At 50.4% G+C, this 14,687-nt stretch overlaps 7 non-coding genes across 7 annotated transcripts; 5 read left to right on the top strand and 2 right to left on the bottom strand.

The window, feature by feature from the left end:
* The first annotated feature begins 83 nt into the window (after positions 1-83).
* Positions 84-156, top strand: trnaa-ugc (transfer RNA alanine (anticodon UGC)). The gene has a single exon. It is a non-coding gene; the product is annotated as a tRNA-Ala (tRNA).
* A 492-nt stretch (positions 157-648) lies between these two features.
* On the top strand, positions 649-734 carry trnay-gua (transfer RNA tyrosine (anticodon GUA)). Its single transcript is given in 2 exon segments — positions 649-685; positions 699-734. It is a non-coding gene; the product is annotated as a tRNA-Tyr (tRNA).
* A 777-nt stretch (positions 735-1,511) lies between these two features.
* On the bottom strand, positions 1,512-1,584 carry trnar-acg (transfer RNA arginine (anticodon ACG)). Its single transcript has one exon. It is a non-coding gene; the product is annotated as a tRNA-Arg (tRNA).
* Positions 1,585-2,340: 756 nt separating this feature from the next.
* trnaa-ugc (transfer RNA alanine (anticodon UGC)) lies at positions 2,341-2,413 on the top strand. Its single transcript has one exon. It is a non-coding gene; the product is annotated as a tRNA-Ala (tRNA).
* Positions 2,414-3,532: 1,119 nt separating this feature from the next.
* trnay-gua (transfer RNA tyrosine (anticodon GUA)) lies at positions 3,533-3,618 on the top strand. The gene is given in 2 exon segments: positions 3,533-3,569; positions 3,583-3,618. It is a non-coding gene; the product is annotated as a tRNA-Tyr (tRNA).
* A 1,034-nt stretch (positions 3,619-4,652) lies between these two features.
* Positions 4,653-4,725, bottom strand: trnar-acg (transfer RNA arginine (anticodon ACG)). The gene has a single exon. It is a non-coding gene; the product is annotated as a tRNA-Arg (tRNA).
* Positions 4,726-4,850: 125 nt separating this feature from the next.
* Positions 4,851-4,936, top strand: trnay-gua (transfer RNA tyrosine (anticodon GUA)). The gene is given in 2 exon segments: positions 4,851-4,887; positions 4,901-4,936. It is a non-coding gene; the product is annotated as a tRNA-Tyr (tRNA).
* The last annotated feature ends 9,751 nt before the right edge of the window (positions 4,937-14,687 follow it).

Consider the following 14,687-nt stretch of genomic DNA (forward strand, 5'->3'; position numbering starts at 1 on the left):
CTGTGAGTACTGATAAATTTACTTGTAGAATTCCAGTGGCGATGTGAGGGTGAGTGAAGAAGATGGAGAATGGCAAAATTGCAGGGGAATTAGCTCAAATGGTAGAGCGCTCGCTTTGCATGCGAGAGGTAGCGGGATCGATGCCCGCATTCTCCATTGGATTTTGAATGCAGGGGCCATCCGGTCTCTTGCTTGATACATGTACATTCTGAAGTGCAGAAACGAAGAGAGAATGCGCATCATGTCAGGTATTGCATCAGTGAAGAAATGATGGTCCACATTGATTTGAAAGATAAGACGCGATAAAGAGAAATAGCAAGTGCTCCTGATATCGTGTGTGAGGATTGAGGTGAGAACTATCTGCCTACGAGAATTGGGTGTGAATAAAGCAATGCCCGACCAGATGGGTCCCCAGAAGGGAGTGTTACGTTTTGACAAAATTCCAACATTTTCATGAAATACTTTCGGTATCAATGCTGTGGTCACTCCCTGGTATGAAAACATTGACCCTTGAGTTCATCTTAATTAATTCACCTCTCACCTGGATAAGGGAGTGATGCTACTTTGTACAATGTGCCAGACAGGAGACAGCGAAGGGCAACATATTAAAGGCAATGAAGGAAAACAGACAAGCTTGCTGGAGGCTTTCCTTCGATAGCTCAGTTGGTAGAGCGGAGGACTGTAGTGGAAACATGGTCATCCTTAGGTCGCTGGTTCAATTCCGGCTCGAAGGAGCTACTCACCTTTTGTTAAGTTCAGCACCATTTCCCGCACAGCCCAACAGCGAAGACGGAACTAGCTGGTCTCCATCTGACCTCTGGCAACTGACCACAAGATTTCACCAGTATCAAACCTCTGAATATTCAAGGCTTGTCTAGCACAGCATGTACTTCAGAGCGCTATGCTGTTGAAATGGTAACACCACCTATAGATTTGGGTTCATCTTAATTCATTCATTTCTCGCCTGGATAAGGGAGTGATGCGATTTTGCATAATGTGTCACCATAATGTTTGGTGGAAGAATAAGAGTTTACGTTGAGTGATAATATGCTGAGGTATTGGACAGACATCTGAATATTGATAAAGTTACTTGCAGAATTGCAGTGACGCTGTGGTGGATCGTGAAGAAGGCAGAAGTGCAGGGGAATTAGCTCAAATGGTAGAGCGCTCGCTTAGCATGTGAGAGGTAGCGGGATCGATGCCCGCATTCTCCATTGGTCTTTTGGATGCAGGTGTTGTGCCAGTCTCTTGCTTGATACATGTACATGCTGAGCTGCAGAAATGAGGAGAGAAGGCGCATCATGTCAGGTTTTGCACCAGTGAAGGTTCACTTTGATTGGAAAGAAGAGAAATGATAGCAAGAAATGGCACGTGCTCCTGATTTTATATGTGTGGATTGAGGTGAAAACTAACTGCCTATGAGAATTGGGTGTGAATAAAGCAATGCCCGACCAGAAGGAAGGACTGATGCCATGGAGAGGTCTTTCAAAACAATGTGCACAGCAAGACAACGAGCCGGGTAGGAGTCGAACCTACAATCTTCTGATTCGTAGTCAGACGCGTTATCCATTGCGCCACAGGCCCAAGCTATTGAAGGGAGTTTGTAGATGCAAGGGTGTTCATGCTACAGCAGGTACCCAGACAGTAGGCAGCGAAGGGCAACATGTTATGACAAAGAAAGAAAACAGACAAGCTTGCTGGTGGCTTTCCTTCGATAGCTCAGTTGGTAGAGCGGAGGACTGCAGTGGAAACATGGTCATTCTTAGGTCGCTGGTTCATTTGTGGCTCGAAAGAGCTGCTCACCTTTTGTTGCGTTCAGCACCATTTCCCTCAAAGCCCAGCAGCGAAGATGGCAAGAGCTGGTCTCCATGTGATCTCTGGCAACTGAGCACAAGGACTGCACCAGCATTGTACCAGCATCAAACCTCTGAATACTCAAGGCTTGTCTAGCACAGCATGTACTCCAGTGTGCGAAACTATTGTAATAGTAACACCAACCACAGATTTGATTGGTCATGAAGCAGTAAGAAACTTGCACATTCTCCCCTGCTTTGCTCTCAGCTGGATAAGATAGTATGCCGGTATGCATAAAGTGTCAGCAAAATGTGTGGTGACACTTTACGTTGAGAGGTAATCGGCCGCGGTATTAAACGGACATATGAATATCTGAAGAAGGGCTCGACCTGAAAATTTGCCTATTTCCTTCGCTCCATAGATGCTGCCTCACCCACTGAGTTTCTCCAGAATTTTTGTCTGCCTGTGAATATCGATAAAGTTACTTGTAGAATTCCAGTGGCGATGTGAGGGTGAGTGAAGATGGTGGAGAATGACAAAATTGCAGGGGAATTAGCTCAAATGGTAGAGCGCTCGCTTTGCATGCGAGAGGTAGCGGGATCGATGCCCGCATTCTCCATTGGATTTTGAATGCAGGTACCATCCGGTCTCTTGCTTGATACATGTACATTCTGAGGTGCAGAAACGGAGAGAGAATGCGCATCATGTCAGGTTTTGCATCAGTGAACAAATTATGGTCCACATTGATTTGAAAGCTAATTGGGACAGATCATAGCAAAAGGATTTGAGTATAGGAGCAGGGAGGTTCTACTGCAGTTGTACAGGGTCTTGGTGAGACCACACCTGGAGTATTGCGTACAGTTTTGGTCTCCTAATCGGAGGAAAGACATTCTTGCCATAGAGAGAGTACAGAGAAGGTTCGCCAGACTGATTCCTGGGATGTCAGGACTTTCATATGAAGAAAGACTGGATAGACTTGGTTTGTACTCGCTAGAATTTAGAAGATTGAGGGGGGATCTTATAGAAACTTACAAAATTCTTAAGGGGTTGGACAGGCTAGATGCAGGAAGATTGTTTCCGATATTGGGGAAGTCCTGAGCAAGGGGTCACAGTTTGAGGATAAGGGGGAAATCTTTTAGGACCGAGATGAGGAAAACATTTTTCACACAGAGAGTGGTGAATCTGTGGAATTCTCAGCCACAGAAGGTAGTTGAGGCCAGTTCGTTGGCTATATTTAAGAGGGAGTCAGATGTGGCCCTTGTGGCTAAAGGGATCAGGGGGTTTGGAGAGAAGGCAGGTACAGGATACTGAGTTGGATGATCAGCCATGATCATATTGAATGGCGGTGCAGGCTCGAAGGGCCGAATGGCCTACTCCTGCACCTATTTTCTATGTTTCTATAAGACGACATAAAGAGAAATAGCATGTGCTCCTGATATCGTGTGTGAGGATTGAGGTGAGAACTATCTGCCCACGAGAATTGGGTGTGAATAAAGCAATGCCCGACCAGAAGGATCCCCAGAAGGGAGTGGTAAGCTTTGACAAAATTCTAACATTTTCATGAAATACTTTGGCTGTTGTCATCCCTGGTATGAAAAAGTTGCCCCTTGGGTTCATCTTAATTCATTCACCTCTCACCTGGACAACGTACACTTTGTACAACGTCCTAGACAGAAGACAGCGAAGGGCAACATATTAAAGGCAATGAAGGAAAACAGGCAAGTTTGCTGGAGTCTTTCCTTCGATAGCTCAGTTGGTAGAGCGGAGGACTGTAGTGGAAACATGGTGATCCTTAGGTCGCTGGTTCAATTCCGGCTCGAAGGAACTCCTCACGTTTTGTTATGTTCAGCACCATTTCCTGCACAGCCCAGCAGCGAAGACGGAACAAGCTGGTCTCCATCTGACCTCTGGCAACTGACCGCAAGGATTGCACTAGCATCAAACCTCTGAATATTCAAGGCTTGTCTAGCACAGCATGTACTTCAGAGTGCTATGCTGTTGAAATGGTAACACCACCCACAGATTTGAATGGTCATGATGTAGTAAGAATCTGGGACACTCTCCTTGAGTAGCGACTGTACATAATAACAGCTGACAAGCAAAGCATTAAGATACCCTTCATCATGCCTGTGTGTGCAGTTTGCGCAAGGTGTCCATCTGTTTTCTGCAGTTGCATCACCACACCAGCAGGGAGTGCTAAATTCTGACACAATTCCAACATTTTCATAAAATTCTTGGCTAATAGTGCTGTGGCCACTCCCTTGTATGAAAAAGTTGCCCCTTGGGTTCATCTTAATTCATTGATTTCTCACCTGGATAAGGGAGTGATGCGATTTTGCATAATGTGTCACCGTAATGTTTGGTGGAAGAGTAAGAGTGTACGTTGAGTGATAATATGCTGAGGTATTGGACAGACATCTGAATATTGATAACGTTACTTGCAGAATTGCAGTTGCGCTGTGGTGGATCGTGAAGAAGACAGAAGTGCAGGGGAATTAGCTCAAATGGTAGAGCGCTCGCTTAGCATGTGAGAGGTAGCGGGATCGATGCCCGCATTCTCCATTGGTCTTTTGGATGCAGGTGTTGTGCCAGTCTCTTGCTTGATACATGTACATGCTGAGCTGCAGAAATGAGGAGAGAAGGCGCATCATGTCAGGTTTTGCACAGTGAAGGTTCACTTTGATTGGAAAGAAGAGAAATGATAGCGAGAAATGGCACGTGCTCCTGATTTTGTATGTGTGGATTGAGGTGAAAACTAACTGCCTATGAGAATTGGGTGTGAATAAAGCAATGCCCGACCAGAAGGAAGGACTGATGCCATGGAGAGGTCGTTCAAAACAATGTGCACAGCAAGACAACGAGCCAGGTAGGAGTCGAACCTACAATCTTCTGATTCGTAGTCAGACGCGTTGCCCATTGCGCCACTGGCCCAAGCTATTGAGGGGAGTTTGCAGATGCAAGGGTGTTCATGCTACAGCAGGTACCCAGACAGCAGGCAGTGAAGGGAAAAATGTTAAAGACAAAGAAAGAAAACAGACAAGCTTGCTGGTGGCTTTCCTTCGATAGCTCAGTTGGTAGAGCGGAGGACTGTAGTGGAAACATGATCATCCTTAGGTCGCTGGTTCAATTCCGGCTCGAAGGAGCTGCTCACCTTTTGTTGCGTTCAGCACCATTACACAGTATTGTATATCTTTATTGTCATTTCCTGAGTATTCGCATACCCAGAGGAAACAAAAAAACGTTGCTCAACCAGTGTCCATTCCGTGTGCATGAAAAATAAATAGAAATAAAAAATACATGTATCATGAACAAATTTAACACTCTACTAAACATTCAACAGGCGTTCCGACCGGCAGCGGCACAACGGTGGCTCTGCTGCAGTGTGTCCAGGTTGGGGGTTCGTGCGCGATACTTGGCAGGGTTCAAAGTCCATTTAACAGTCTTATAATCTGTGGGAAGAAGCTGAGGAGCATCCTGCTGGTTTTGCAGCTAATGCTCCTGTACCTCTTCCCAGATGGCAGGATGGAGAAAATGTCATGCGATGGGTGGTAGGGGCCTTTGATGATGGAGATGGCTCTGCTGATACATCTCTTCTTGTATATGTCCAGCAAGAAAGGGAGTGGAGGACCAATAATCCTGCTGGCGGTCTTCACTATCCTGTCTAGTTGGTGCCGTTTGTACGCCTTGCAGCTCCCGAACCAGGAAGTGATGCCGTAGGTCAATGTGCTATCGACAGTCCCCCTATAAAAAGTCCGTAGGTGTGTGGTGGGGAGGCCTGCTTTACGTAGTCTTCGGAGAGGGTGTAGTCGCTGCTGGGCTCTCTTGACCAGAGCTGTGGTGTTGGCCGTGGACGTCAGGTCATCAGACAGATGTAGTCCTAGGAACTTCATGCTGCTGACCCTTTCCACATCAGCTCCGTCGATGTGCAGAGGTGTATGGTGTTGTTTCCCCGCCCTCCTGAAGTCAACCACCATCTCCTTAGTTTTTCCCACGTTAAGAATGAGGTTGTGGGATTTGCACCAACCTGTGAGCAGCTCCCCCTCCATCCTGTACGCCGATTCATCATTGTCACTGATGAGACCCACCACTGTTGTGTCATCAGCGAACTTGTTGATGAAGTTGTTATTGAGTCTGGCAGTACAGTCGTGTGTCAGCAGACTAAACAGAAGGGGGCTTAGGACACAGCCTTGGGGTGAGCCAGTGCTCACGGCTATGGTTTTTGATGTCCTACTGCCCACCCTGACTGTCTGCTGCCGTTGCGACAGAAAGTTCAGGACCCAGTTGCATGTGCCAGCATCAACCCCCAATAGCTCCAACTTCTCCACCAGCTGCTGCGGAATGATTGTATTGAAAGCAGAGCTGAAGTCTATGAAGAGGATCCTGGCATAGGTATTTTTCCGATCGAGATGTGACAATACGAGGTTCAGTGTTGTTGAGACTGCGTCCTCTGTGGATCGGTTGGCTCTGTAGGCGAACTGCAGTGGGTCTAGGTCGGCAGGTAGACTATTTTTGATGTGCTGCATAACTAGTCGCTCAAAACATTTCATTACAATGGGTGTTAGGGCCACTGGTCGAAAGTCATTATGGCAGGCTGGGTTTGGTTTCTTCGGGACAGGGACGATGGTGGCACTCTTAAGACAGTTGGGCACTACTGCCTGGCTGAGTGAGATGTTAAAAATGTCTGTGAAGACATCTTTCAGTTGCTCGGCACAGTCTCTTAGAACGCATCCAGGAATGTTGTCCGGCCCTGCAGCTTTGCGTGGATTGACGCTGGCAAAGGCCTTTTTAACTCCGTCTGCGGACAGCCTGAGCGACTGGTCACTGGGAGATGGCAGTAGTGCACGTGTCTGGGTGCTGTTTTTAACCTCAAACCGTGCGTAGAACTCGTTCAGTTCATCTGGTAGGGAGGGGTTGTTTTGGCATATCCGCAGCGGGGGGGGGGCTTGTAGTCAGTGATGGTATGAAATCCCTGCCACAAGCGACGTGTGTCTTTGTCATTTGCGAAGTGGCTATTGAGTTTTTGTCCATACAGCCTCTTCGCTTCCCTGATCCCCCGGGATAGGTTACCCCTTGCCAGTTTGTATGCTGCGTTGTCCCCAGATTTGAATGCCGCATTCCGGATTCTCAGTAGGGAACACACTTCCCCAGTTAGCCAAGGTTTCTGATTGGCACGCCTCCTGATGGTTTTTACCACCGTTACATCCTCAATACATTTATTGATGTATGCGATGACGGATTCTGTATATTCTTGGAGGTTGATGCCACTGTCATCTGTTGCTGCCTCTCTGAAAATGGCCCACTGTGTGGTTTCAAAACAGTCTTGTAGTGCTGCCGTAGCTCCCTGTGGCCATGTTCTGACTTCTTTGACCGTTGGCCTGTCCTGTTTCACCCTGGGTCTGTATGCAGGTGTGAGCATAACCGCTAGGTGGTCAGAGTTGCCGATATGGGGGAGGGGGGCTGCTTTATATGCATCTTTAATGTTGGTGTACACCAGGTCTAGTTTGTTCTTCCCCCTGGTTGCAATGTTCACATGCTGGTAGAATTTAGGCAGAACAGATGTAAGACTTGCCTGGTTGAAATCCCCAGCTGCCATGAAGAAAGCATCTGGATGTTCCCTCTGCTGCTCACTGATGTTGTTGTAGAGCACTGTCATAGCATCCTTCACGTCCGCGCTCGGTGGTACATAGACAGCCGTTATGAAGACAGCTGTTAGTTCCCTGGGTAAGTAGAAGGGTCGGCATTTCACAGTCATTAGCTCCACGTGGGGTGAGCAGTAAGTGGAAATCACCACAGCATCCCGGCACCATGATCTGTTCACATACACAGCCAGCCCCCCTCCCCTTGCCTTACCAGCTAGCGAAGCTACTCTATCAGCTCTGTATAGCATAAGTCCCTCCAACTGGATCGCAGCGTCTGTGATGTTCTGATTCAGCCAGGTCTCCGTTAGGATGTAGACACAGCAGTTCTTCACGCTTCGTTGGGAGGCTCTCCACGCTCTGAGGTAGTCCATCTTGTTGTCGAGGGAGCGGACATTTGCCAGCATGACTGTAGGCACTGCCGGTTTGTGAGGGTTAGCGTTTAGCCTAGCGTAGGCTCCTGCGCGTTTCCCCCGCTTCTGCCCTCTACTACACCGCTTGCGATGTTTCCCCACCAGCGCTGTTCCAGGTGCGGGTGCGGGTGCAGCGGCTCTCCATGGGCCTGCGCACCTCTGTGGGCCTACGCGACGCAGAAGTCTCAGCTCCACCAGGACGCTCCGTAGGGTAAGGTCGCAACAAGAAGCCTTGCTGCCGATTTTTAAAAGAACCTGCCGCTCGTACTTACGCACATACACACACTCCTCCGACACACACTCTTCGTACACACCACTCGCTCCAAAAACCCACGAATACACTGAACTTTCACTGGGAGAGGTCGCTGTGAACTCCGGTCGCGCCGCCATCTTGCCCGATCATCAGTGATCACAACTTTCAGCATTCTTTTCTGCTCCTGGACATTCAAGTTGCTGAACCAAGCCACGATGCAACCAGTCAGTATGCTCTCCACTGTGCACCTGTAGAAGTTCGAGAGAGTCCTCCTTGACATTGCGACTCTCTGTAATCTTCTCAGGAAGTAGAGGCGCTGATGTTGCTTCTTTATAAATGCATCAGAGTGCCTTGACCTGGAAAGATCTTCGGTAATATGCACGCCCAGGAATTTGAAGTTCTTGACTCTTTCCTCCATCGTCCCGTTGATATAAATGGGATGGTGGGTCCCTACCCTCCCCCATCTAAAGTCCACAATCAGTTTCTTAGTTTTGCTGGTGTTGAGTGACAGGTTGTTGTGCTGGCACCATTTGGTCAATCGGTTGGTCTCACTTCTATACTCTGACTCGTCACCATCAGTGATTCGTCCCACAACAGTGGTGCCGTCGGCGAACTTGATGATGGAGTTCACACTGTGTCTGGCTACGCAGTCATGTGTATACAGTGAGTACAGCAGAGGGCTGAGCACGCAGCCTTGAGGTGGTCCCGTGCTGATTGTTATCGAGGATGACACATTTCCACCAATACGGACAGACTGTGGTCTGTGGATGAGGAAGTCGAGGATCCAATTGCAAAGGGATGCACAGAGACCCAGATCTGAGAGCTTGGTAACCAGCAGTTTTAAAATTTAATTATTATTTTTTTTTAATCAACAAATTTATTCAATTATTAAAAAATAATATTTACTATACAATAAATCAAACCAGAATCCACCACCATAATACAGACCAATATCCTAAATAAACTACTATACAACTATGTTACAAGCCTTATTGAGGATGCATTCAACCCCCTGCGGTGCCCAGAGGCCCGGAAATCCCCCAGGTGCCCATGGACAGGGCGTAGCCCCTTTCTAACCCTACCCGGGTGCGGACGTAACCCCGGAGTAGGGGCAGGAAGCCGGCACGGGTAGGGCCCTCCACCGCCTGGCGCCGTAACTCATGGATGGCCAGCTTGGCCAGACCCAGGAGCAACCCTACCAGGACATCTTCAGCCCTACCTTCTCCCCTACGCACAGGGTGTCCAAAGATGAGGATGGTAGGAAGGCAAGGAGCAGCCCCTTTAGGTATTCAAACAGTGGCTGCAGCCTCACGCACTCCATGTACACGTGGTACACAGACTCTTCCAGCCCGCAAAAGTGGCAGGCGGTTGGCTAGTCTGTGAACCACGAGAGAAACAGGTTGCAGGGAACACCTCGGTGCAATACCCTCCACCCCAAGTCCCCAATGTAGAGGGGGAGAATCACTGCGTAGAGGGATCAACACTGGGGGCCCCCTTGTGACCAGAGGGCAACACCCACCGCCACTTGGTGTCCGGACGGTGGACCAGGGCGAGGAAGTGCAGGGTGTGGAGGAGAAGCCCGCACAGGACACGCCTCCCTGCATCTCGGATGGAGGTGAAGGGTGTCGAGAAAAGGTGGCTCAAGTTGTGTGGGACTGGCTCCCGGGAAGGATTACAATGCCTGGGTCCGACGAATACTTCCAGCTGAGCGGGGGTTTGCTCATCCGCAAGTACTCCACACGTTTGAGCCCCCCCGACACCCAGTGGGGCGGGGCTAGGGCCGACTGCTCTCACGCCCGGGCCGTCGCCCTCCGCCGGTGGAGGGGGGGCCTGGTCGACGGAAACCGGGTTCCAGACTCTCAACAAGTCCCTGTAGAAGCCGGGCATCTCCAGCAGGACGGCACGGCTGACGGCCACCATCGGGATCCGTGTACCTCCTTGAAGGCAGCGCCCCCGTTGGAAAAAGTGCATCGCCAGCACGTGCCACCTGGGAGGACACCCTGAATACAGGTATCTCTGCAGGTTCCTGTGGCGGAGAGCTGCCAACTTGACCGCCCTTCTCAATCGGGATACTCAGGACCACTGCAGAGACCCAGTGCTTTCCATTGCTCCTAGGTGATCCCAGCAAAGGTGGCTGATGGGACCAATGTGGTCAATCTGTACCAGAGCATGGACACCACGAGTTGGGTAATGACCAACACCCTGCCCTGGTAGGAAAGCACTCGGAGGAGACCTGCCCAGCGCCCCATCCGGGTAACAACTTTCATCTCCAGCTCCAACCAGTTCGCCAGCCAGGTCTCCGCACCGGGGCTCAGGTAGACTCCCAGGTAGAGGAGGTGCATGGTGCTCCACGTGAAAGACCTCATCTCCTCCAGGAGGGAGTCGACCTGCCAGGGACCCACCAAGAGTCCAGAACATTTCCCCCAGTTGATCCTGGGAGAGGAGGCAGCCGAGAAGACTCGTTGGCACTCACGCATCCTCTGCAGGTCGACGGGGTCGGAGACCATGAGGAGCACGTCATCGGCGTAGACCGAGAGGACCATGTCGCGTAGAACCATGCCCGTCAACCTCCTCCAAAGCAGACCAAGGAATGGCTCCATGCAGATGGCGTACAGTTGGCCTGACATGGGGCAGCCTTGACGTACTCCTCTGTGGAAGGGAATGGGGGCCGTCAAGAATCCGTTTACTTTAATGAGGCACTCCGCCGCGGTGTATAAAAGCCGGATCCGGGACACAAGGTGCGGTCTGAACCCAAACGGTTCAGCAACAGATACTCATGATCTACCATGTCGAAAGCTTTCTCCTGGTCGAGGGAGTGAAAGGCAGTGGTAGACCAGGTCCCGGACCAGATGGATATTGTCCTGGATGGACCGGCCCGGGACCGTGTAACACTGGTCAGGGTGGAATCCAGCACTGGGCCCAGACGGTTGGCCATTGCCTTGGCAAAGACCTTGTAGTCGGTACAGAGGAGAGAGACCGGGCGCCAGTTTTTTAGACGGCGGAGATCGCCCTTGTTGGGCTGAAGGACCACGACAGCCCTCCTCCAAGACAGGGCCATCTCTCTGGTCGCCAGGCTCTACCTCAGTACCATGGTGTAGTCCTCCCCCAGGATCCCCCAGAGAGTGCGGGGGAACTCTGCTGTCAGCCCGTCCAGGCCAAGGGATTTGCCGCTTCGGATCTGATGGAGGGCCGCGGTCAGTTCATCCAGTGTCAGGGGGGCATCCAGACGCTCGGCACCCTCCGGGTCGACCATGGCTCGACCTTCCCACAGATCACTGCACTCGTCCCCTCCTGAACCATTTAGTGAGAACAAGGTCCCATAAAAGGAACGAACCACTGCGTTGATATCCTCTGGTTCAGTGACGGGGCAGTCAACATCAGCGAGCAGCTCCACTAACTGCTGACGGACCCCCGGCCACTTCTCCAGCGAATAGAAGAAGGGTGAACCGAGGTCCAAATCGTTGAGCAATTGGATCCGCGGACTCACGTACACGCCTCGGGATTGCTCTAACTGTAGCTCCTACCCCTGCGGACCCTAGCTGGATTGGCGGTGCGTCTCTTTCCTTACGGATCATGGCTACAAGGGACGCTCTACTGCTACCTCTACCCTCAGCAGCAACTACGCTGATCTCGGCCTTGGCAGGTCGTCCTTAAAGGACCTGAGCTGACGCCGGTCGTTCCCCTTCACCCCATTTGATCTCTTGCCCCTCCCCCTCTTTTTGAGGATGTGGGTCAGCGAGCTAGTGAGCACTTGTAAGTTCGGCAACCGAAGGGAGGCCAGTCTGGGCCGATGTTGGGCTCCTTCGGTGGCCGTGATGAACTCGCGGATCTCCTCTATTGGAATGAGTGGAGTGGCGTTGGGGGGAGCGAGAACATCCATTGACTCATTGCCCGAGGAGTCCCCTTCCACCTGCTCACTGCAGATGGAGTCACCATTCCCAACCCTTGGTGCTCAAAGCACCCGCCTCACCCTGAGCAGCGGTTGCCTCTACCCCACCCGCTGGTCTCTCCTCCACCTCAGTCCCAACCCTGGGACCAGTGGCAGAGGGGCCTTCCCCAGATGTACCCGGGAAGTCAACCATCGGTAGTGGGCAGGGCTGGATTTACCTACTAGCTGGACAAGCTTAAACTTAGGGCCTTGAGGTCTAGGGGGGCCTCGCAGAGCCGGATTTACCACCAGGCTTCATAGGCTGAAGCCTAGGGCGTCGAAATCTAGGGGGCCTCCGGCCAAGGCAGGACACCTACCGTTCAACCCTGGACGGGCCCCCTCTCTATCTCTCTCTCTCCATCTCCTCCCTCTATCCGTGTCCGGGCCGCCGAGCTCCGCTTGCTCCTCATCTGCCGGCACGGCAGGCCGCCTTGCACACGCTCATTGTTGCGGCCTGCACGTCCTCCCCCCTGCACGTCCTCCCGCCCTGCACATGCGCACTGCGCACTGCAACGGTAACTGGTCGGCGCTGGGCACTTTCTCCCTCGCTTTGAATTGTGGGAGGTTTGGCCGCCATGGCTGCCTTGCCGCCAGCGCTGAAAATCAATGGGGAGGGGGCCTCACAAGTGGGCCTCACAGCTTAGGGCCTCTCTTCATCTAAATCCGGCCCTGGTAATGGGGCCATCTATCCCTCCCCAGTTGGGCCCAGAGAGGACTCTGGTGCATCAGACTTAGGGAGTCCCTCTGGAGCCAGGTCCTGAGGGAGAGAAGGGCTGGTTTCCCCTACCCCCCCTCCCTGCCTAGAGTCTCTAATTCCAGAGGCATGCTCTGCGCCTCGTCCTGGGTGGGTTGATCCTGTGCTTCCTCAGGTGCCTGATGCGGGTCTCCATTCCCAACAGGAATCTCCCCCTGCTCTATAACAGTCGAGTGGTCCCCATCGCCACACTCCCCTGAATCCCCTCTGGAACATGGGACCAGGGCCCGAACCAGAGGGCGAGAGTCTTCCTCCACCACAGTACTCCCCTCCACCCTGGAGGATTCCCGTTCGTTCCCCTCCCGCTCCTCCCTGGAGAGATTCCTCTATTTCAAAGGGGAGGGGCTCACAGATTCTGGGGTTGCCATAGCAACCTTTTTTCTTCGGCTCCCCCTCCTCCCGCCCGATCCCCTCCGCCCTCGGTTGGAATATCGGGCTTGCGGACTCCCTAATGGGAGGTGACGGGATGGGTGGATCGTTCTTGTCCCTGGGAGTTTTGTTCCCCAGGTACTTCACCTTCTTTGCCACCTTGCCCCCCTTCTTTTGAATCTTCCAGGGCCAGCCTTAGGAGGTGCGGGGCCCAATTGGGACCAATTTTGGTGAACCCCAGGTTCCCAGCCAAGGTCTGTAGAATCATAGACATACAAATAAAGTCTATTATAGACTTTATATCTTCACGGTAGAATGGAAAGTAATCAAAATCTGCGCTTAAAAAGTGCTTAAAATGTAGCGACCAAACAGATCTAAGCTACATTTTAATATAAAATTGCATACATGTAAGCCTACAGGTAACAAACAAAATGTGTAGATCATCTCTGAAAAGTACATAGTTACAATACCACTTGTTTTAGTGAAATTAAAAAAAAGTAATTTAATTAACTAGATCCTGGAAAACCAATAACCAGTCCAGGCATTACATTTTGGGCTTCATCCCCATCCTACCCTTTCGGGCTTTGATTACTGCAGACCTTTTTGAGTGGAAGACTTGCTATAAAACCACAGATTTTACGATTTAACTCCTTGGTTTCCTCCCAAGTTGACTCTCTCCAACTTTCTCCACGAGAGCTCGCTTAAACCAAATACATTTTTTTTTTTACATTTGGCCGCTTCTCTCCAGAAGCTGGTAAATCCAAATCCAGACATGTATTGAAATAGCTTGAAAATGCTTTTTGGCGTTCTCATGCTCAGCTAGACTTGTATGAATGTTCGGCCTGTTATTAAAACCACGACTTGCAAGTGCACTTGCTGCGTTATTATCAAAAAGCTTGCAGTAGTAACAGAAGATTTGATCACTTGATACAGAGTATATTAGTAAGATTAAACGAGAACTTTCCAGTTTGAAGTTTGATCTTTATTTTATGAGGAGTTACGATGAGGGATTACGTGAAGAAGACCACGGTCTTCCACATGCGCGTCAATCTTCAAAGCAGCGGTGTGAAATCACAGATAACAGTAATTGAAGTAACATAGTAAGATTAGAGAAGACTAGAACTACCAGATGACCTTGATGAGGGTTGGGAGCGGAGGGCACGTAATCCCTCATCGTAACTCCTCATAAAATAAAGATTAAACTATTTTACTTCGGAGTCACGTGACTACATGAAGATTTCAAAGCTCAGTGATTTCATGCCGTGAGAAACGAGTCTACACAACCACAACTGCTTCATTGACAAATGAGGGAAACTTTCATAATGCATACAGTCATGACATAGATTTAAAACATGCTGATGCTGTTAAATGAAGTAATCATAATAGCCACACCTCTCATCTGGATGGAAACTATAACTACAATGTAAAATAGAGTTGACAAATGGGTTATTATAAAATGTTTGGAAATTCGTTTGTTTGACCATGCTGCAGCCGTTAGGATGTGGTCCAGCGGAACGTAAATAACCCTTGCTGCTGAATT

This window comes from Leucoraja erinacea, chromosome 43 (assembly GCF_028641065.1).
Source record: "Leucoraja erinacea ecotype New England chromosome 43, Leri_hhj_1, whole genome shotgun sequence".
Classification (NCBI taxonomy): Eukaryota; Metazoa; Chordata; class Chondrichthyes; order Rajiformes; family Rajidae; genus Leucoraja; species Leucoraja erinaceus.